Source organism: Rattus norvegicus, chromosome 9 (genome assembly GCF_036323735.1).
Source record: "Rattus norvegicus strain BN/NHsdMcwi chromosome 9, GRCr8, whole genome shotgun sequence".
NCBI lineage: Eukaryota > Metazoa > Chordata > Mammalia > Rodentia > Muridae > Rattus > Rattus norvegicus.
The window spans coordinates 52,069,712-52,094,166 of record NC_086027.1 but is presented as its reverse complement, the minus strand read 5'-3'; the positions used below and the strand labels follow the sequence as shown (position 1 = coordinate 52,094,166).

General features: G+C 41.0%; 1 long non-coding RNA gene across 2 annotated transcripts in view; it reads right to left on the bottom strand.

The window, feature by feature from the left end:
* The window catches only part of LOC120094678 (uncharacterized), a 41,258-nt gene extending 27,317 nt beyond the window's left edge, over positions 1-13,941 (bottom strand). The window contains exon 1 of one of the 2 annotated variants that reach the window (XR_005489126.2): positions 478-13,941. This is a non-coding gene — a long non-coding RNA (uncharacterized LOC120094678). The remainder of the gene's footprint in view (positions 1-477) is intronic. The other variant, XR_010054781.1, reaches the window with a different exon arrangement.
* Positions 13,942-24,455: the final 10,514 nt, after the last annotated feature.

Sequence of the window (24,455 nt, the reverse complement as noted above, 5' to 3'; positions counted from 1 at the left end):
GATGTATGTTGAGGGCACACGTGCCTTTGAGTGCAAGTGAAAAGCAGAAGATACCTTTGTACAGTTGGGTGTTTCCTCACATCTTTATGTGTGATCCAAAGGCTGAACTTGGATCATCAGGACTGTTCACCAGACATCTTTCTGATCTGCATTTGACTGCACCCTCTACTTTTGGGTATTTTAAAAGTTAATTTATGTGTATGTAAGTGTGCCTGCTTGTCAGTACATACACAACAACGCATGTGGGTACTCTCAGAGGAGAGAGGGATGTTGGATCCCCATGTGGGTGCTAGGAACAGAACCCAGGTCTTCTGCAAGAGCAGCAAGTGCTCTTTATCACTTAGCCATCTGTATCAATCTCACTTAGAACCAGAGGGGCTCAGTTTATATGGGACTTTATGATATCTCTGTGTACAAGAGTCTGGGTGATGTGAGGATTAAGAAAAAAAAAGTCACAGATATGGTCAGACCTCTTACCCAGAACGAAATTAGAGAGACAGCTCCGGATTCCCGAGGGTCTCCCCAGCAACTCACTGAGCTCTGACTGGAGACTAAGACCCACCTTGCAGAATGCTGGTAGGAGAAAGGCTGGCAATCAGGGAATGGCAATTTTCTACACATACCAGTTCTCAGATTCTGGTGGAGAAATGGAAGCACCATGTTTGAGATATGGCAAGTGGTAAGATAACAGGGAGTACCAGCAAAGCACAAAGACAAATGAGAAGCCTCAAAAGGCAGTCGAGAGTCACCCATAGTCTCTTTACCAGGATAAGCTAATAACGTCGAGGAACTGAGCAAACACACAAACCACAGGACCCTGATCTTCGGGTAATAAATAAGGCAATTTGCATGCACTGGTGGCTCAAAATGGAACTGTATGGGAGGCAAACCAAACAATAATTCAAAATGAAAAAAAAATCCCACCCTGGAATGAAAACACAAGTCTCCTTATCAAGCAGCAGGGAGCGCCCACCGTCGCAGGCAGCATAAGAATGCCACCACACCAGAGTTCAATTTAAGAGGCAAAAGGCGCCCTCCGTGAAGAGTAGGTAAGTGTGTCTACAGCAATGATGGCTCCCTAAGTGCTGTGCTAAGTACCAGGCACATTCCTGGTGTCACCTCTACTGGTTCCATGATGGAAGGTCAAACGGATAAGTTAAGTCAGAGAAAGACGAGTACTAGACTAGCCTGGCCCGTCTAGGATAGTTTTCGGGAGTCGAAACACCACAGAATACTATTTAGAAGAGGTTTAATAGAATGAAGCTTGAAGTTGTGTTTTCTTCCCCTCTCTGACACATTTGGAGCTGGTATGACTCAGGGATTCTCCAAGTGCCTGATGCTAATGAATGCTTTTGTTTGTTTTCGCCTTCGCTGGGAAGTAACCGGATCAGTCAGGTAAGTCTGATTGTTCCATTTTGCACACACACATTTTAAAAAAAAATAGAAACATACAGACAGGGGAAACATATCAGATTAGGTGCACTCTAGACCTAGACAAAGGCAGACAATTTGTGTTGACACCTTAATTAGGACATGCTTTCAGCTGGCCGGTCTCTCCGAACGACAGTAATTGTTTATGCTCGGGGATGCTCTAGCTTTCTTATGCTGTTTTCCTTGTGATTCCAAAGATAGCTTAAGATGCCGTAATTTGGTGAGGTCAAAGGAAAAAGGTAGTTTTGATTTATTTTGTGCAACTGAAATAGAAATAATTAGAACCAGAGTTTGATCTCCCCCCATGTGAGTGTGTGTGTGTGTGTGTGTGTGTGTGTGTGTGTGTGTGCTTGTGCCCCTTCTTGAGCAAGAGTGTGGGTAAACTGGGGCAGCACCAAGTGTTGTTCCTCAGAAATTGTATTTTGAGACAAGATCTCTCAACTGAGATCTGGAGCTCAGGTTCACTGGCCAATGAACCTCCAAATCCTCCACTCCTCTAGCCCTAGGGTGATGCCCACACTGTCTTCCTGAGTTCTCTGATGTGGGTACTAGGTGGTCAACTCAGGTCCTCATGCTAGCAAGACAAGAACTTTCATGAGTTATTTCTCCGGCTACCCATTGATTTCTATCATTTCTATAATTTCTCTGAATACGTTATACTAGAATTCTGTATTTACTTATGAGTTTTTGGAATTCATCTATATGAGTTCTGTGAATTTGCATTTCAAGGAAACATAGTTTGAGGCCAGTCCCTATCTAACTTAGTTCATAATGGATTGACAAGGAATGTCTGGTGTCTTCATGGTTTTTCCAGTAGCCTCAGGCTCTCCATGAGCCTGCACAACTGTCTTTGAAGGAAAATCTGACACAAGATCCAAGAAATGAACTCACTGTGCTTAGTGTCTATAAGTGGATATTGACTCAGAAGCCATGATCCATTCCAGCTTGGGAGGAAGTTAGTGAGAGTTGGTACCACTCTTTACTTTGTGGCAGGGTGTGAAGAAAATCCTTGGAACGCTTTCAATTTCCTTGGTTTTCTCTTGAGCTGAAATGCTACCTTCTACGCAAAATGCAACTCCACCTTATTTGCATGTCCACCATACACATAAGTTACAATTTAGGTGAGTGTTTTCCTTGATTTGGGGAAATAAGTTACTGCACTGCCTCTGTGGGGAAGTGTTCAGTCTATTAATAAATCCATTTTTCTCATTTTGCAATTTTGTCATTGTCTTTTATTCTAAAACACATGTCATATATGTGTGTGTGTGTATGTGTGAGTGTTTATATTTATGGATATGTGCATGTATATGTTTATGTGTGTGTATGTATGTTTGTGTACATGTATGAGTATATGTATATGTTGTATGTATCTGAATGTGTGAGCATGTGTGAGTATGTGTATATATGTGCATATGTGTGTATTTGTGTGTATATGTATATATGTATATGTGTATCTGTGTGTATGTGTATATATGTGTGCATGTGTGTATGTGTATATGGTGAGTGTGTATACGTGTGTATGTGTCTGAATGTGTCAGTATGTGTATGTGTATATGTATGTATATGTGTGTGTATATGTGTGTATGCATGTGTGTATGAGAGTGTGTGTATACATGTTTGTGTATGTATGTGTGTATGTATGTGTCTGTATGAATATGTGTGTATGTGTGTGTATTTGTGTGTGTATGTATGTGTATATGTGCATATCTGTATGTGCTAGTGTGTGTATATGTATGTGTATGTATGAGTGTCTTTGTACATGCATGTGTGTGCATTTAAAGATTTTACAATACTGTTTTGGTTTCATAGTATCTCTGATCTCTCTGCTTTCTTGGTTTATAAAATGCATTAATATTAATTAATTTGTCAAGAATGACTTCTACTATTTCAACATCTCTGTTGTTTGCTTTCCTCTGTGCTATGGAGCACATGGGACACAAGTCATGTGTGGCAGCCTGAAACCAAAACCTTTAAATTAAATACAGTGAAGACTTCAGTTCTTTAATACCACCTGTGAGTAGACAATAGTTATACATGGCCAGTAGGTGCTTATATGAGAGAATGAATGAAAAGCTCCACAATTTTGCTTCTTTCTAGAAAGTTCTGGGATTGTGATTTGAAATGTGGGCCAATTTCACATTTCAGTTACATCACCAACTTAATTTTCCCCTTCATGAGGAATTGGATTTAATTCTATGAAATAAGGTTTAGGCATGGTTGTAGCAACAGAATATCTGAGAACAGGTGAGTTGCAAAGAAAAGAAGTTCTTTAGTTTATGGTTCCCAAGGTCCAAAAGCAGGAACCAGAGTCCCCTCTCCTGCTGCTGTGGGTCTTATATGGCTCAACTCCCGTGGAGAAAAGGAAGAGGAAGTGGCTGTGTACAGACAGGCTGGGCACACAAGGCGACCTCCCCTCATTTTCACCTAAATCAGCGCAGTTTCAGAGAGGCAGTGCTCTCGGGGGAACAGTAACCCCTCCTAATGATCTCACCTCTTAAGGCCTCACCTGATCCTGCCTCTCACTGCTGCATGATTGAGATTAAGTCTGAAGGTGAATTCCAGCTGGAACATTCTAGCTGCTGCAGACTACGCTGCATTTCTGTGACTGCAGACAACTCTCTAACCTGTAGATTCAACTGAGAATGGAGTATTCAAGAGCACGAATCATTCATACTCAATACAGCCATTATTACATAAATGTTACAGTAGAACTAAGAGTTGATTGACATAACATTTACTTCATGTTACACAATACAAGGGATGTATAAAAGATTTACAGTATAGTGAAGGACATACATGGGGTACATAGAAATGCTCTGGTACTCATAGAAGGCACTGGAAGGCTGACTATATCAGAGTAAGCAGTTTTATTGATTTTAATTATTGCTAATGTGGTGAATTGAATATACTTGGCCCAGAGAGCAGCACTATTATGTGTGTGTCCTTGTAAGAGGAGGTGTGTCACTGTGGGCTTGGACTTTGAGACCCTCCTCCTAGCTGCTTGGAAGCCTGTATGCTCTTAGCTTCCTTTGGATGAAGCTGTAGAACTCTCAGTTCCCTCTGCACCATGTCTGCCTGGGAAACTGCCATGTTCCCACCTCGATGGTAAAGTACTGAAGCTCTGAACCTGTAAGCCAGACCCAGTAAAATGTTGTCCTTGTAAGAGTTGCCTTGGTCATGGTGACTGTTCATTGCAGTAAGACCTTAACTAAGACAGCTAACTCTAGGTTTTGTTTTTGATTTTGCTATTACATCCATTGTTGTTCATCTCAAGATTTAGTGGTTCTTGGAAAGTTTAGAAAAGTTAGAATGTGAAGTCGTGAGTAATTTGAATCTCACAGGCTTCTCGGTGGCTGTTATTACAAAACTTCTAAATATACAGTGCAGTTTCTGGTTACTAGAAATCGTGACATGACTTGGTAGGACTGACTGTCCTATGGTCATAACAATGATCAAATTTAAGAAATTTAAGAAGAATGGACAGACAGCCACATGAGATGGAGTAACCTTTCGGGAAATGGAAAGAAAAGATTTGAAATAGTACATTACATCCAGAAAAGACCAATCAAAGCAACAGGATTAAAGGGTTTGGGGTATACTGTCCAGGACATTCCCTAATATGGATCTGATGGTAGAAAAACATAGCCTAATGAAGTGTCAGGATACTGTCTTAGAGACTGAACAAGCAGCCAGAAATCGGGATATAAATTATGGCAAGATGCTACTGTAAGAGGAGTCCTAAAACATATCGAAACTTCTCAAGTCCTTTGACTCCCTTTCGACAGCAGATAGCTGGAGACTATTGGAAGCACAGAAACAAAACAATAATCTCTACCAGACTATTGCTACCACCACCACTACCACCATCACCACCATCACCACCATCACTACAAACATAATCATCACCGCCACCACCACTACTACTACATCCAGCAGCAACAATACCAAAACACTCCAAGTGGAAGCTGACATATTTCAATAGAGTTTATAGGTGTTGACTTAATGACCCAGACACAGACTTTAGTTTGATTAGTTAAATTAACTTTTTGATACTACAAAAATGAGTCTTAAAAGTTAGTGGATTTGAAACCTTCTAATGATAAGCAAGCCTAAGAATGGAGAAAAACAGTTCAGAACAATAGAGATTCAGAGGTCTGTAAAACAATATCAAGCTTCCTAGCAATTTCAAAATTGTAGGTAGACTTCAGGCCCTCTATGCATGTTGCTTTTATGTCTAAAAGTGGATTAAAACAAACACGGTAAATGTGCTATGAAATAAGAAAACACAATCCACGTCAAGAAAGATACCATCATTCAAACCAAATCTTGAGAACATCATGGCAAATGAAGTTTTAATGTTATTGTACTGGCTGGTTTTGTGTGTCAACTTGACATGAGCTAAGATCATCAGAGAGGAAGGATCTACCATTGAGGAAATGTCTGCACGGGATCCAGCTGTAAGGCATTTTCTCAATTAGTGATCAATGGAAAGGACATAGCTGATGGGTAGTGCTCCCCCAGGGCTGGTGGTCCTGGGTTATATAAGAAAGCAGGTTGAGTAAGCCAGTAAGCAGCACCCTCCATGGCTATGCATCAGCTCCTGACTCCAGGATCCAGCACTGCTAGAGTTCCTGCCCCAACTTCCTTCAGTGATGGACTATGATCTGAAAGTGTAAATCAAATAGACCCTTTCCTCCGAACTTGCTTTTCGGTAATGGTGTTTCCTCACAGCAATAGAAACCCTACCTAAGGCAGTTATAAGTATGTTCAAAGGGACATGGAAATGTATACATGATGATAAACATATTAGACTCATAGCAGAAAATGGAAATTATACTGAAGAACTAAATGCAAATTCCAGAATTATGCCATACAAAAACTAATAGGATAGTTTTAGTAGCCCGCATGGCTGGAGGAAAAGTTAGTAGATTTGAAATCTTCCAATGAAAAGCAAGCTGAAGAATAGAGAAAAACAATTCAGTAAAACTTTCCCAGTGATGTCTCCTCACACAGTGAGCTGGGCCCTCCTCCTCCATCAATTAGTAACCAAGATGATGCGCTGAAAGTTTTACCCATAGCCAATCTAAAGACACAGTTCCTCCATTTAATTTCTTATTCTTAGGTCACTCTCCTTTGCCTCAAGCTGACAAACAAACAAACAAAACCCCCCAAAAACAAAACTGATCAGCACAATGACATTGACCAAACTGGCATTAGCATGTTACAATGTAACACCTACGAATACAGTGTATTAAAGTGTAGGTAGTGACCATCAAAACAAACAGGCATTAGCATGTTACAGTATAACACCAGAGCATGCACAGTGTATTAAAGGAAGGTAGAGGGACCATCAAAGTTGGTATCCTAGTGATGTTTCTATCCTGATAAGAAAATGGCCAAAAGGAACTTGGGGGAGAGAAGGATTTACTTGGTTAACACTTCCTAGGAACCTAGGCAGGAATTCAAGGCAAGAACCTGGAGTAGAAACCGATTCAGAAGCCATGAAGGAGTGCTGCCTGCTAACTTTCTTCTCATGGCTTGTTCTCTTTGTTCTCTTGTATAATCCAGGACCACACCCAGAGGTGGTACTTTCAACAGTAGGCAGAGCCCTCTCATATCAATTTGACAAGAACATGGCCACAGATATGCCAACAAGCTAATGTGAGGGAGGTAGATCTGCAATTGAGGTTCTCTCTTCCCAGGTGACCCTAGTTTGTAGCATACTGACTAAAGCTAATCACCACAGTTGCTTATGTGCTGTATCATATAATGTTTTGAATGTCCAAATTTGTCCCCCAATAGAACATATTCTCTGAAAATGACAGAAGAATAAAATTAAATTACACCATGTAATCTCCCCCCCACCCCCTGGGAATCAGGTTTTGTAATTTTGGGTTCCAGGTTAGAACTTTCAGGAAGAATGAGCTAAAGTGTCCTCAGTGACTTTGTAAAGGTATTTGTGATGGTGGAAACCTGGAGTCCAACAGAGCACCTTTTAAAGAAGATGATTTTATTCAACTCTCCACCAAAACGGGAATGTAATTTGCTTGCGGGATAACAGAGTTCAACATAGATTTACTGGGCAGAAAATGCAGGTTGTTACAGCTGTACGATGGCAAAGTGAGCTAGTGCTAGCTAGACCTGTCTGCATTAAGGTCACACGTGATGGTGCTGCGTCTGGTGGAAATACAAAGTGAAAAACACTTGGTAAGATAATTTGTCAGTATGTTTCATAAGCCTCGGTGCACGGATCGCTTTTAATATTGCTACCCAAAACATCCTGGTTACCTGTCCACCACTCTAGAACAGGATTATTGATAACAGTTAAAAGAAGGATTGTAATCTTATTATGGACTGTTAGTCACAGGGGATGGGATGTGTCACTTAGCGATGGGAAATGTTCCTTGAGTTTAGGTGGGGTAAGATTGCAGTAAACTTATCATAGCTTGAGATCATCCCATGGTGAGAATGCATTTAACACAAGACACCCTTAGCAAGCATGACCCTGCTGTGAAACTCGCTTGCTGCCACAGTCCCCTCCCTGTGGTTACAAGGAGACAGGGCTGTGCGGAGTTACCCCCATAGCACCTCACTGGAGAAATTCCATATTGCCTGAGAGATAACTTGAAAGTTGACTGATAGTTTTAATGAGTATCTAATCCTTTCATAATGCTTTAAATTTTAAAATAACCTAGATTGGGGGCTTTCTAGCATGCATTAGGAATTCATGGAGGAATGACTCTGCTTAACTGTTTTCTCTATGACTTTGTTTTGTGATTTCACTTACTACCTTTTCATTGAGACTATGTTGCACCACCCTACTTCCTCACTAAGACTGTGGGTCAGTTATGGCCAATTATGCTGTTAATATGAGAATTAGTGTGCACTACAGAGACTAATGTTTTCTGCATTCCATGTAAAATCCCATTTATTCCTGCCACCAATACCTGTTTCTGGTCTGTAGCTGAGAGGTTGAGTTGAGCTCAAGATTGATTTGCACAAGCTCACACACAAGTGGCAGTTTGGTCAAACTGAGATTTGAATTGAGGCATCCTGTGGGAGGAGATGAACTCCTGAGTGTGTTTGTTGATATGATCATGACCATGCCAAGGCCCCCAGTGCTCCAGGGCCATGGGGATGGCAAGGCCTTCCCCTTGAACAATCGACCTATAGCTAAAAGCAGTGTGTAGAAACTGCCAACCACAGCTTTCTCCTCCCAAATGACTACAAAATAGAGACCTCCCACGGAGATCAGGGAACCCTGTTCTTCCTCCTTTAGCTGGACATGTGTATAGTGCTTTAAAAACATACTGAGGGGGATGGGGATTTAGCTCAGTGGTAGAGCGCTTGCCTAGCAAGCGCAAGGCCCTGGGTTTGGTCCCCAGCTCCGAAAAAAAAAAGAGAAAAAAAAAGCATACTGAGTTTTCAGGCTGCTGGTGTATCTCCATCAGAAGACACGCCCTACCCGACCCCAGCTTTTCGGTATGTGTGATTCTACATTCTTTATCTCCTCATCACCTCCCTCAGCTTTCCTGGACCCAGCTGTGTGAACTTTAGCAGTCAGGCTGCTCGTCTTTTTCCATGTCCAGAACATCCAGGCACACACCCATCAGTGTCATCAAAGGAGGCAGCTACTGTAGAACAAGGTAAGGCTTCTACCAAACTAGCAAGGAAAAGCAGACACAAAACACGGAGGCATTCTGGGCTTCTAAGTGTATGGGCAGAATTACATTATTGTGGAGAATGGGACATCAGTGGACATCAAGACTTGAGGGTATAGACTGGCATTTTTCTCCAAGCAAAGGTTGGAGTAGACCCCTCAGGATGGTGAAAGAAGCGTGGAAAACACAGTCTGCTGCATCTAGGGAGGGTGGCCCATGTGGACCTGTGAGCACAAGAAGATCAAGTCACCTCAAAGATCAGTTGAAGTCAGAGAGTAAGGAAAGTCATTGCCAGTGACCCAACTGCCACTGGCAAGCCAGAGCCTCCTGTTACTACTGTGTCCTGATTGTGGACGCCATTGGGATGCCGGGCAAGTATCAAAAATGCTCTGCTCACAAGGGAGCACTGCTGAGCAAAGTGTGAGCATGTAGGCCTGTAAGAGTGAGTATTAAGCTGCATCAAAGAATTCAAGGGCTGAGATATAGTCCAAGTTATGATGACAAAAATATAAATCTACTATAGACAAAATAAAAAAAGTAGAATAATCTTGAAAGGGGACTTTTGGTTATATTTATATATTAAATGGGTGAATGAAGGAACAATTCTAATGAGAAAGGCAAATCTTCAAACATGAATATTTAAACATATTCATGTAAAATATTATAACTGAAAAGTGATTCACATAAATTTGGATGATTCAAACTACAGCGAACACACTCATGAAGAGATTGTAGGGCTGAAAGTGCTCAGAATTTAACCTATATTCATGTATATCTTTATGTGTATTGATGTATTTGTTCTCCTAGATATTCAGACACACACACACACACACACACACACACACACACACACAAGCAAATACAAGATTAGTAAATAGATATTGTCTTTGTATTTGCAATTTAAGTGAAGAAAATATTCTCTATATCTATAAGCTTGTAGACTTATGCAGAATAGGTCAAGAAGTTTCATCGTAAGTCTAATAGCCAGAAAAAGAAAACAAAATCTTATGATATACAAGTAATGTCACATAAAATGATGGATGAAACATTTCTAGAATTGATTAAAGATGTAAGACAACTTTATTTAATCATAAGACACCGCGACAAGACCCAATTTAACCCAGGAGAGGCAAGAATGGCAGGTTCAAAGTTGGGAAGGAACAAACCCCTTCCTTTGACAAAACAATGCTGAAGAAATTTATCACCACTGGCATGCCTTTTAGGAATTACCAATAGGAGTTCTTAAAGCCAAAGCCAAAGCCAGCAGTTGCTAATGTAATGTTCGCAGAAGCATCAAAGCTAATGGTAGAGCCCCATGCTTAGGATACTCGACAAATATAATGTTTGTTTATAGTGTTGTCACTAACAGAAAAGCTGAAGTTACATTCTTTAAAAAAACTATAAAGTAAGTGTCATAGAAGACATATACCAAAATGATATAAATTCGGACGTCCGTACCACAAAATGCACAGGAGGAAATAAAGCTGTGGAGTTGTTGTGATGATCGAATTGAACCTTTATCCAGGTGAAATCAGTTGTCGTAAGTACAGGGTTCTCATGTAAGACTCATGATAACAAAAATCTATGGGAAACTCACAAATCAAAAGCCAAAAATACTTCTAATCATTCCTCTAATAAAACCCATCAAAGTGCAGATGGAGTTTCTATAACACAATCTGGGGTGAGGGTGGGGGAGTTAAACTAATATTCTTCACCTACAAAAGACTTCCTATGGACTTGCATAGATATTGAATAAATAATTAGGGAGTCATCCCTGGGAAAGGCTAATTCTCCTCTGAGGTAGGAGAGTCCTATGACTAAGGGTATATGCCATGAGATTTTTCCCTCTCTGTCTTAGCATGTCTATTGACACTGTCAGTGTTCTAGTCTTGTTTACATAGCTATTTCTAAGAGATAGAGTCTCACATAAGACTTCTTGGTATTCTGGTTTTTACAATCTTTCCACCATGCCTCTGTAATGTTCCCTGAGTCCTAGGTACAGGAGCAATATTGAACCTGTATACCCTGGCCTGGGCTCCCAAGATTCATTAAATTCTGCATTATGTGCATTTGTGGTTTTCTGTAGTGGTTTCCTTTTATTGTAAAGCCAAACTTCGATACAGTGTGAGAACTATATTTATCTATGAGTATCCAAATAAGTTTTAGAATGTAGGAAGGAATCATGCTTGTCTAGTATATAAAACATTAGGAAAGAAATTCATTATAATTGTCCATCAATTTTTACACAAGTTTGAAGAGGGATGAATACTTTAAATCTCCTTTTATGTAGCGAATACCACCTCATTATTAAAGCTCAGTAATGACTGCACACTCTACAGGGCAATGTCCTGGATGAACACAGGAATAAATATCCCCAATAAAACACTAATAAAACAAACTCAACAGTACTCTAAAAGCATTGCCCTTCATCATCAATTGTGATTTATTTCCTGAATAAAGCAAACAATCAATGTTTTCAGAACAGCAAATACATTACAAGGCATTGACAGAACCTGTATAAAACATAAAATCAGGGGTCTGGAGAGATGGCTGAGAGGTTAAGAGCACTGACTGCTCTTCCAGAGGCCCTGAGTTCAATTCCCAGCAACTACATCATGGCTCACAACCATCTACAATGGGTTCTGAGGCTCTCTTGTGGCATATGGGCGTGCATGCTGATCGAATACTCACATAAAACAAAAGCACAAACAACAAACAAAAACCTTATAACACCATCCTATAAGATGCAGGAAAAAATGTGTCAAAATTCAACATCCCTTCATTATTAAAATGAACCCTGAAAAGGTTAAATGTAGGCAGAAAATACTTGACCACAATAAATGCTTTGGCAGTAAGCCCACGGCTAATATTGTATTGATGGTGAAAGATCAAGCTTCCTCTAATATCTGGAGCAAGGTAAGGTTGGTCACCTCTTCACCTCTAGTCAGGACAGGGTTGGCAGTCCTAGCCAGAGTAATGCTGCAGAAGAAAGAAAGGAAAGAAATCTGAGTAGGAATAGAAGAAGAAAAATGGTAGCTGTTATTCATACACAGAATCTAAAAGAAGTGTGTGCAAGAAGGATGCTTTTTGGAAGAAAGAATGTACAAGTGTGGAGTTAATGTGGGCCAGTCCAGTGCTTTTGTGAGAATAAACAAACCGTTGTTCTCCTCAGAAATAGTTGATATTCTAGGGTAATTACAAATAATATGAATGTGCTATAAGAATAAATGGGAATTGTATTTAGAAATAGAAGCAACACCGTTGCATAAAGGACCAATAGCAGAGCTGACTGGAACGTGTCAACACCTCTGATGAATGTCTCGGGGAAACCTCACTGCTGCAGGGTCAGCATGAAGACAAAGAGTTCATAAGAACTGGATGCATCCAGAAATATTGAAAATAAAAGAATAGAGATAGGTCCAGTGAATTCTGAAGGTTGGCGAAATACTTAATTTCTGGATAAATTGCTATTATGCTTAAAATGTCATTAGTGTGATGACAGCACTGTGGTTTAAAGAGGGAATTGTATAACTTTAATTCATACATGTGAGTGAACATGCATACTTATTAATTTACTGAGTATTGGGGACTGGAACCTGGGGACTTGAGAACGCCCAGAAAGCAATGAATCTCTGAACCACATATGTGTGATTTTAGAGCAAAGAACAACTGTAAACTTGGAGAGAAAGTGCTGTGTATAGCCCATACAGACTCCCCACATTTACCCTGGACCCTGAAATCTTTATATGAATTATTTTCTTCCAATCGTATTTCAATGTTATATTTCTGAGTCAAGAGGAGTAAATTTCTTTTCACTACATTTTTTTATTGTTTGTTATCTTTGTCTATTCTGGTTTCTAGACACTGTGAGAGACACTGTGGAGATACTGTGAGAAAGCAAATCCCAAGCAATTAAAAATGAGCCACATGCATAAAGCGGTGGAAAAGAGAAAAAAATAATGTTAGACGGTAACTGGCTTTGAACATGTAGTCCTTGGCTTGATGAAGGTCTACCACTCCACACTCAAAACCTCATATATTCTAAAATGGGCAGGAGACATCTATGCCCTCTAAACACATGAACACCTCAACCTGGAGCAATCAGTTATTTTCAGAGTCCTGTGACAGAAAACAGAAGTCCATTGTAGGCCTGAGAGTATACCCATTTTAAGATCTGGAATGTGAGCTTGACTTAAAATTACCTTCATATGTAAGTAGTTGTCACTTCTAAACAAGATCACCACAGAAAAAGTTCCATGCACAAATATAAATGGAATACATGTTCATTGTAGCTCAAAGATTAGGATGTGATTTTTCTTTGAGCCGAAGGAGTGCATATGGTCTTTTGCAAGTTAGGAAGAGTAGGGATTTGTGTTTGCCCTTTTATGTACTTCTGTACTAGAATATATGAAACAGAAGGTATTTTAAGAACGGAGATATATTTGTACTGCTTGGGATGCTGGGATATTCAAGATTAAGAAGCCCATATCTGGAGAGGGGACACCTATGAAAGAGTGCATCGGCCATGACATCCCACAGGAGAAGGCAAGAGGGCTAAGAAACATGCAATATAATGCACAGGGTCAAGCCTACCTGTTGTGCACGTGCGAGTGTACATGAATGTGTGAGTGTGTGTATGTGTGTGCGTGCCTGTATATGTGTTCCTATGCATGCATGTGTGTATGGATGCATGGGAGAGTGAGCATGTGAGCATGTGTACATGTGTGTATGCATACATACCTGCATGTGTGTGTTCACATGCGTGTTTGTATGCATGCATATGTCTATTGGTTCATGTGTGTGCATACGTGAGAGTGTGTTCCTGTGTATGTTCGTGAATGTGTTTGTGTTTGTGCATTTACATGTAGTGTGTGTGTGTGTGTGTGTGTAAGAGAGAGAGAGAGAGAGAGAGAGAGAGAGAGAGAGAGAGAGAGAGGGAGAGAGGGAAGGAGGGAGGGAGGGAGGGAGGAAGAGAGAGAGACCATGGGTGCGCACATGTGCATGTAAATGCGAAGGCTAGAGGCTAATGTTTGGAGTATTGCTCTATTGCTCTCTACCTTGTTTTTCAGAGGCAAGGTTTCTCAGTGAACCTGGAGTTTCACAGTTCAGCAAGGCTGGCTGGCTAGGAAGCCCTTTCATGTGCTTCCTTCTGCTCAGTGTAGGGGTTACAAAGATGCATCACCAAGCTTGCCTTGTTTTTATGTGGATCCTAACCCTGACCCTTACGCTTGCCCAGGTGTTGTCCAACAATTGAGCTGGATCCCTGGCCTAAGCCCCTTTTGCAATAAGGGCAATAATTCATTGTGAGCTAGGTACCACAGCCTTCCCTTCCAACACTGTCGCTCTGGAGTTGGGTTTTCAGCACTCACTGTTTTGGCTGGAGGCACACATGAAACTTAGCGCTGTTGCATGTATTTTATCCTGTCTGGTAGTGGAATTTACAAAGTGGATTGCAGTGGAATTTTTCTAGTTCTCCTGTGAATCTTATTTAAATAGAAGGATGGTAGCTGGCTAGTGGAATTCTGCTCCCCACTCTCCTTGTCTTTCACACCGATGCTTTAAATGTTTGCTGTGGATTTGCATTCCCTTCCATTTTTGTGCCGATTTCTCCTTCCTCAGATTCCCTCTAGATACTCCCAGAAGGACCACAGCTACCATAGGCAAGGATAGCAGTCCCGGGAGCCAATGCAGACACCATTCATCCATCCACAGCCACCGCAGGGGCCAGTGGCCAGACCACTACTTCCCAATCCCAGGTAAAAATATTTTCTTTACCATGACAACCATAGACCAAGAGGAGAAAACCCAAACACAGCTTTCCACACGGCCATTTCACTTGAAATACGCAGCACAAAGGTGTTTTTGATTGTGTCACCTTCAATTACTGTACATTTCATGTAGAAAAACACAGGCTGTAACACCTCTAAGGTTCTTAAAAGATATGTCTTTTATGATTCCTTATAGTTAATGACACGTTTGGTTAACAACAATTAAACACCATTTATTACAGCGTCTGATTTGTGTGAGTGTGTGTGTGTGTGTGTGTGTGTGTGTGTGTGTGTATACACATATTCTTTTGAGGAAGAGGAAGAAATATATGTTTGCTCAGAACGAATGAAGCAGTGAAAATATTTAGTATATAGTAAGAGTGTGTGCATGTCATCCCAGTGCTTTGAGTTTAGGATTACTGGGAAATTAATATATTTTTTTAAATTCTGAACTCAATAAAATGCTTTGTGGGAAGCCGTAGGTAGCAAATGTGCATTTGCATTTTGAGCTTGTGGTCCATTTCCTGATTTTACTGGCTATTTGAATGTCTGTGTTTTTTCAAGGTAGCCTTCTGGGGCTAACCATTTTTTTTTTAATTCAAAAACTGTGGCATCTATAAATAGCTTTGCAGCACTACATAAGGTGAGAGAAACCAGTACTCCACAGAGTGCCCGATGAAGAAATTTGAATTTGAATAAAAAAGGGGTTTAAATGGTATTTCGGTTTCAATAGTAAAATTAAGAGGAAGACACAAACCACAGCAGAGAAATAAACAGATGTTGCTCTGATAGCTGGATTCCTAAGGAAATAGACTACAGATTTCATGAAGACAAGTTTTAACACTGGGCTATATAATCAGCCTGATTTGGCCAGTATCTAAAAGCCATTAGGAAGTGCAAGAGGTATCAAATACACTGTATCCAGCCAGTGTGTGCTGTCATTGGTCTTCCCTGAAATTCCCATGCAGATCGTTCTGTATAACTTAATTAGCAAAGTTAAAATTAAGATGAGACTCCAGTGTGTTTAGGCGAAACAATTTCTGTGAGAGGACACTTCATTAAAACATTTAATAATGCAGCAACTTCTGCTTATCAAACAGCTCACTGAAAGAAAAAATATTTTTTTGCCAATTAATAAAATGATTCCATCTAAAATATTGATCTGTTTTGGAAAATCTCAGATAACCCTGCTATGGTTGGGTAATCAGGCCAGGTCTGACTGTGTGATGTTTTGCAGTGCTGTGACAGGATTAGCGATCACAACATTTATTGAGCACCTACTGTGTGTCACACACTATTCTAAGCTCTTTGGAAACACCAGTGAAAGGGATAAAGTGCAAATCATCATGACTCTCTGTTTTGAGTCAGATAATAAACAAAGATGTAATATTTTAATAGTTTACATTAACCATTAATTCAAGCAAATCCAGAACTCTGTTCATCTAGAAAGAAACCTCTTCAGTCTTTAATTGTCACCTGAGACTTACTGTCCCCCTGGTTCTAGACAGTCATTTAATTATTCTTGATAACTTCTATCTATACTAGATATTACATTAAAACACAACTGTGCACGACATGGCTGCTGTAACAGGCTTTTCACGTAACATGTTTAAAATGTTTATACATACATAACAACACTTTCTTCTTGCTGGAAGATAATCTGTGATGTGGAGTTATTTACCCACACATCAGTTGATGGTCATTGTGGTGTCCCTTTTACCTTATTGTGATTGCTGTGAAGGTTGATGCATGAAATTTTGAGGGAATACATGCTTTAATTTTTTAGGTTTTGATAGGCATATGATAATCATGTGTAATGGGCTTCATTATGATGTTCCATACCTCTGTGTGTGTGTGTTTCTTCCTTTCCATTATCCCTTCTTGGCCGTCATCTCCCTTCCTTTCCCAAAACACTCTCTGTTGCACTTTCCCTTTTTAAATGACTAAATGAGGTCCATTAGTCTTCCTTACAGAATATGGGTGAGGAATTGTTACAGGAACATGGGGACCTTAACAGTGGCTACCCCGCTGAAACTCCCCCCACAAAACCATAGCATCTATGATATAGCACAGGAGGGGCTGAGGCACACAAGCCCCTCTCCCATCCATTACAGGATTCCGACAGGTAGAATCTTGTGCAGGTGATCTCAGCTGGTATACACCCAACGTACAGTGGCCATATTATGACTAGCAATCAGTATTCAGCGTCACTCCTCAATCTTCCTCCTAAAGTATATCCCTTCTGTCTCCTATTCTATGATGTTCACTGAGTGCAGGAGGAAGAGGCTTTGGCATCCTATATTTCTAGGCACTTATTCTCAGCATTTGACCAGTTATGACTATCAACAGTTATGGCCACTGACCACGACAAAAGGAAGTTTCTCTGACCAAACCTGATGGTAACTCTGTTATTTTGACAGAGTTTGAGAGACCCATCACATAAACTTAAGAAATCAATAGCAATAGCTACTTCACTAGGACCTCTGACATTCCCAGCCATGGGATTTTTTTACCAGATTTGTAGCACAAGACATAAATTTCCCCTCATAGAATTTCATTAAATCCATACAGAGCGTGGTTGACGTCTCCTATAACAGGTATACCACTATCGCATTAGTGGGCATGGCTACCATTGCTGACTGCTAGTACTGCACACAGGGTCCACAGCTGAGTGTAACCGTGATATGACGATTCTTCCCCAGCTTGCAAAGCATGTTCCAGAACTATGTGGGCTCATCCCCAGGGAGGAAAAATCTAGGCCAGTTCTGGTTTAATTTCTCTATGTCTTTTGAGGAGATTATGGGGTGTCTTCAGTAATTGGATCTTACCAGCTCTTTCTGGTGGTCAGCCATAATGGCAGTAATTGCCTGTATTATTTTGGGAACCCCAGAATTCTTCCTGTCTAACACTTTAGAAGTACCCGAGACACTGGGATTTCATTTAACAATTCACAGCTACTTGGAGCATCTTTTTTTTTCTTTTTCATTTTTATTGGATATTTCTTTATTTACTTACATTTCAAATGTTATCCCCTTCCTGGTTTCTCATCCATAACCCCCTATCCCATCCCCCTCCTCCTTCTTCTGTGAGGGTGTTCCTCTACCCAACCACCCAACCCTTCCCACCTCCCAGCACTGACATTCCCCTACACTGGGGCGTCCAGCCTTGGCAGGATCAAGGCCTTCTCCTCCCATTGGTGCCCAACAAGGCCATCCTCTGCTACATATGCAGCTGGAACCATGGGTCTGTCTATGTGTACTCTTTGGGTGGTGGTTTGGTCACTGGGAGCTCTGGTTGGTTGGTATTGTTATTCTTATGGGGTTGCAAACCTCTTCAGCTCCTTCAATCCTTTCGCTAACTCCTCCAATGGGGATCCTGTTCTCATTTTAATGGCTGGCTGTAAATATTCACCTCTGTATTTGTCATGCTCTGACTGAGCTCTCTGGAGACAGCTATATCAGGCTCTTGTCAGGATGCATTTCTTGGCATCCCTAATAGTGACTAGGTTTGGTGTCTGTATATGGGCTGGATCCGCAGATGGGGCAGTCTCTGAATGGCCATTCCTTCAGTCTCTGCTCCAAACTTTGTCTCCGTATCTCCTCCTATGACTATTTTTGTTCTCCCTTTTAGGAAGAATTGAAGAATTGGGTGTTTTCGTTGTTGTTGTTGTTATTGTTGTTGTTGTTTTGGGGTCTTTTTGTTTTTGTTTTGTTTGTTTGTTTTTTTTGTAATTGAGTTATCTAACTCAGGATGCTATTTTGTAGTTCCATCCATTTGCCTATGAATTTCATGAAGTCATTGTTTTTGATAGCTGAGTAGTACTCCATTGTGTAAATGTTCCACATTTTCTGTATCCATTTCACTGTTGAGGGACATCTGGGTTCTTTCCAGCTTCTGGCTTTTATAAATAAGGCTGCTATGAACATAGTGGAGCATGTGTCTTAGTTGTATGTTGGAACATCTTTTGGGTATATGCCCAGGAGTAGTATAGCTGGGTCCTCAGGTAGTACTATGTCCAATTTCTGAGGAACCTCCAGACTACCTCCAGTCTATTTTTAATTTCTAGAAGTAAGCATATCAATTACCAGATTTTTAAAAAGACTTTTAGCACAGGATTTGATGTGCATAGTGACTCTGCTTTCTCTTTTGAGGAACTGCCGAGCTATTTTGCAGAGTTGCTGTGTCTGTGCACACTCCTTCAGCAGTGTGGAGGGCATTCAGCTTTTCCGTGTTCCCTTCAGCTCCTGCCACCTGTTTCCCCATTCATTGTGGCAATGGTAGTGTTTGTAACTGGGTTCCCTGTAATGACAGCTAATACTGAGGATCCCCATCCCCAGGCCCTTGGGCCCACCTTCATCCATATTTCACTTGGAGAAATGTCCATTCAACTCTTTTGCCCATTTTTAGTTGTTGTGGTGGTTTGTATAGGCTTGATCTAGGGAATGGCACTATTAAGAGGTGTGGTCTTGTTGGAGTAGGTGTGTCACTGTGGGCGTGGGTTTTAAGACCCTAGTCCTAGCTGCCTTATAGTATTCTGCTAGCAGCCTTCAGATGAAGATGTAGAACTCTCAGCTCCTCCTGCACCATGCCTACCTAGATACTGCCGTGCTCCCACCTTGTTGATAATGGACTGAACCTCTGAACCTGTAAGCCAGCCCCAATTAAATGTTGTCCTCATAAGAGTTGCCTCGGTCATGGTGTCTGTTCACAGCAGTGAAATCCTAACAAAGACAGTTATGCTATTTCTGTTTTTATTATTCATTTCTAAGGATCAGTCCTTTATTCCCTACGTATTCTAAATATGCCTCTTATAAAAGACATGATTTATGTATCTTCCCTGTTTCTTATGTTTTCTACTTTTATGATGGTAGCCTTTGAAAAACACAGTTTTGAAAGGACAACTTATTTTTCTTCGGTTGCTGTGTTTGGAGCGTCACATTGCAGAACCTACTGTCAAATCACAGGTCACAAAGATTTTCTTCTCTGTTTTTTTCCTTCTAAGGTTTTATAATTTGAACTGCCCCAACTTTATTTTTGACCCAGTTTGAGTTAATTACTGTATGTAGTGTGAAGTAGGGTCATGTGTTACTTTGGGCTGAGAATTTATTCCCCCAAGGAGAAGATATATTTTCTTTTTAGTAAAATTGCTTTTATGAAAAAACAGTGTTCACTTGTCAAAAATTACTTATGTTGTGCTAGGCGTATTTTCTCTAAGTAAAATAACCCAAATCCTCAGCCTTTAAGGAGGCTGTTTGTCTGGTAAAAGATGCAGACAAATTAGCATAACAGAGTTAAGTGACTTATGAACTGGAGAAGAGTGCTCTCTTAAGTTGTCAGAATACGCTTCTTAGTTTGCATGGCTGGAGGAGAGTGTAAGGGACCCAGGGGTGTGGTGAGGGGATGATAGGTTCCAGGCATAACAGTGCAAGGGCTCTGAGGTGGGTGAGCCGAGAGGATACAGTATAACTGGAAGAATCACTTGGCTTTGAGGACAGAGGCACTGGGAAGGTGTCACTTAGAATATTGCCTGGTGGGTTTCAGAGCCTCATTTTGGCATGGGACTGGAAAACTGGACAGTAGTGGTCAGAGGCACCCGATGGTGCAGCTTGAGTTTCAGAAAGCCACGGTGGTCAAGAGTGAAGACTAGTAGTTCAAACCAACCAAGCGGGTTAGCTTCAAGGTCATAGTACTAAGGCTGGTCACAGACTGGGTGTATTGGAAAGCTATAATCAATAAGTATGAGATGTGAGAAAAGGAGGGAAATCCAGGGTCAGTGTTTGGCTTTGCAGCTATAGGTGTGTGCCATCACTGACTAAGAAGAGGAGAGGATGAGTGTGCTTGTCCCAGGAGAGTGACAGTTTACCCAGGGAACATGCAGATTCCTACTAGACAGTGTTAAGTGCTTAGGTGGTAGCTTAGTGCAATTTGACTGTGAAGGGAAAACTGGAAGGTGGCATTCTAGCAATGTAAGAAAGGAAGAGAGAGTCCGCAGATCTCTTGGAGAAGAATATGCTGCAGGCTTGCTCCATGCTGGGTCTGCTTGGTGCCATTCAAGGAAAACAGGAAGTGGACTCATGCCCAAGCAGTCTGAGTGGTGAAAGCAGATTGGCAGGCACAGGTAGGATGACCAAAGGGCCAGAAAACCATCCATCCTGAGGACAAAGTGCTTTGCCTTTGTGTGTGAAAAGGAGCCATCCCACAGCAGAGGGTATGGACTACACATACTGTTTGCCTGTTGGGCAGTGGACTGGTCATGCTGTGGACATAATTTGAAGATGAAACTTATAGAATGTGATGTGTGGTGACTATATTTTTTTATGGTTCATGGCTTATAGCTGGTTTTGCTCATATTGTGTCAAAATGGGTTTGGAATAATAAAGATGGAAAATGGTTATAAAATATTGAGGTGCTTGAAACTCCAGAAACTGAACAGAGCTCAGCTCTCTCTCTCTCTCTCTCTCTCTCTCTCTCTCCCTCCCTCCCTCCCTTTCCCTCTCCCTCCCCCTCTCCTTTTCCCTCTCCCTCCCTCCTCCTCCTCCCTTCCTCTCCCCTCCCTTCCTCCTTCCCTTTAACCTTTCTCTTGCTCCCTACTTTCCACACAAGGCAGTCATTGTAGAATTTGTCTTTAAGGGCAGGACATAGAAACTAATTTGCCTTCTTTCATGGGGCCTGTGTAGAGATTCTCCTACCTAGATTATAAGATAGTAGATCATAAAAACACTTGGTCAGGAGGAGTCCTGCTCTCTACCTAGGAGAAATGAACACTTCACAGAGACACCATGAAAACCGAATGAGGGATACACACCCTAGCTTTCTGGGAAGGAAAGGCTGTACTCAGGATCCTTGGAGACCTCACCCTACGAATCCCTTCATACAGCTCTTTAAAATACAACTTATAAGGATCTTGTGTCTGGTATGGTAAATGTGACTAAGATCCCATGGCTGGGGAGGTCCTAGGCCATAGTGTGATTCTACTTCTGTTATTTTGCTAAGTGAGCACAATGTCAAACTGCCTTCTAAATATGTATCTCTCTACTCCAAGATTTGTGCAGCTTCCAGTCATTGTGACTGAGGAGTCTTTGTGTAGTTACTACTGAGAGAGACACATGACTTGGTCACAGTGCAGTGACCAAGTGACTGTTTAGTTGTCAGTCCTAAGTGGACTATCACAGGTGTAGTCACCCAAGACTGAGTGAACATCATGAAAGATGGGGTGGGGCGATTACAAGATCTAGAGGGAGTATGAAGTCAGTAGTTGATAGCTGGTATGGGAAGAAAGGAATTTTTTCTTAAGAGTGTAACCTTTGTTAGGTGGTTCATGTGCCGATGGATGGCCCTCCACCCACACATGCACAGCTGGATCTGACTGGACTCAGAGAAGCATAGAGGAGGGTTTGGTCAGAGGAAAGGGAAGGGATGAATTGTATAATTATATTATAGTCTCAAAATAAAAAGAAATAAATTTTCAAAAGAGGATACAAACTTGAGAAGGAGACAGGGAGAAGGGGCTCATCAGGAGGGGTTGGAAGGAGAGAGTGGTAAGGGTGACCGAAGTCTAATTTTATTATGTTCTTCTACAGGCCATCTAGTTTTCCCAGTGCTGCCGACAATGCTGTCTTTTATCCATTGTAAATTTTGTCATCTTTATCGGATTTCAGATGGCTGTAATTGCACATACTTGTTGATCTACGTGTGTGTGTGTGTGTGTGTGTGTGTGTGTGTGTGTGTGTTGTGTACTGTACTGTTTTTATCATTATAGCTTTGAATGTGTTTATAATTATTTTTAGTTTTTGGGTTAAAATATGAAAATTATATCATGCTTCCCTTTTTTCCCACTCAACCTGTCCTATACACCTTCCTTGATATTTCTCAAATTCATGAAAATGTATAGCTTTTTTCTTTGTGTTCATATATATATATGAATATGTATAATATAAAATATGTAAATACAACATAATCGGTCCATATAATGTTACATACAATACCAAACCCTCTTAGGAATTGTTTTCCTAATATTTTGTAGAGACACGATGTCACAGTAGACTTACTGATCCTATGCATTTTACAACCTTTCCAACAGTCCTCTGCTATGATCCCTGAGTGAAGGAGTTGTGTTATAGATGTGTCAGTTGAGGTTACAAACTGCGTAGTTAATTATGCTCTGCGGTTTTTATTGGTTGTGGTTTTCTGCTGTCCTCTCCATCTGTTGCAAAGAGAAGTATCTTTGTCGAGCATAGTGAGAGCTGCAGTTAAGAACTCAGTTAGAACCTCACTAGTTTAGTAGGTGGCGCCTGTACGGTCTTCTCCAGGATCTATGACCTCACTAGCCTCTGACAGTTGGCTAGATTTCCAATACCAAGTGTGATTTACCTCTTGTTGGGTGAGTCTAAAGTTCAGTCAAAGATCCATTGGTTGCTCCCAATATATGGGTGCCACTATTACACCTCAAAGATCACCAGGCCACACTGTTCATAACTGGGTAGAACTACAGGTTGCTGCCTTTCTTTGAAAGTTTGCATGGAAGTTTCTGACACCATAATAGCAGGTCTTCATGGTGAAGACTTTAGGCCAGACTGTGCTAAGATTCTATTTTATTTATTTATAGCACAAATGTTGCTCCCCTTACTGGTTCCCCTTCACAGAGTTCTTCCCCCATCCCCTATCCCATTCACCCAAGAGGGAGCTTCACCCTAGTATCTCCCCAGCTTAGTGCATCAAATCTCCACAGGATTAAGTGCATCCTTTCCCACTGAGGCCAAACAAGACTGTCCTCTGCTCCGGATGTGTTTCTAGCCTGCTGGCCTTGATGCTGCTATGGTTGCTGCTGCTTTCGTTGCTACTGTTATTTGTTGCTGTCGTTAGAGTTGCTGCTATGGTTGCTGTGGTGGTACTGTTTTTGTGCGGCTGTTTTCGCCTATCTGAACAAGCAATCCAATCCTGCTCCTGGTTCTAGTATTTGTCCATTCTTTCACTCTAAGGCATGTATATTTTTAAAGCTACGATGACCAGATGTACAGAATCTCTTGATCCATTCATCAAGCCTGAATCCTTTGATTGGAGATTTGAGGCCATTTTATTTAAAAGTTATTATTGAAAGCTGTGTGTTGATTGACGTCATTGAAGTTTTGTTTCTACTGTTATCTCCACAGTACTTTGTGGTTCGGTAACTATACCTTTACTTATTTTCTTTCTATAGTTTCTTGACTATGTTTATTCCTCTTTTCAGCCTAAAGTTTTGCTTCCAATGATTTTTTTAAGGCTTAGTGTTCTGGACAGACACTTTTTAGACTGTTTATGTTGTGGGAAGTTTTTCTTTCTCTTTCAACTATAACAAATCATTTTATTTGGTACCTTAGTCTGGGTTGGCAGTTCTGGTCTTTTAGAACTTAAAATGCATTGCTTGAGGCTCTTTCAAAAATTCTACTCAGAGATCAGCTGTTATTCTAATATTTTTCCCTTTGTATGCAATGTGTTTTTACCTTGTAACTTTTTTTTTTCGGAGCTGGGGACCGAACCCAGGGCCTTGTGCTTCCTAGGCAAGCGCTCTACCACTGAGCTAAATCCCCAACCCCACCTTGTAACTTTCAATAGGCTT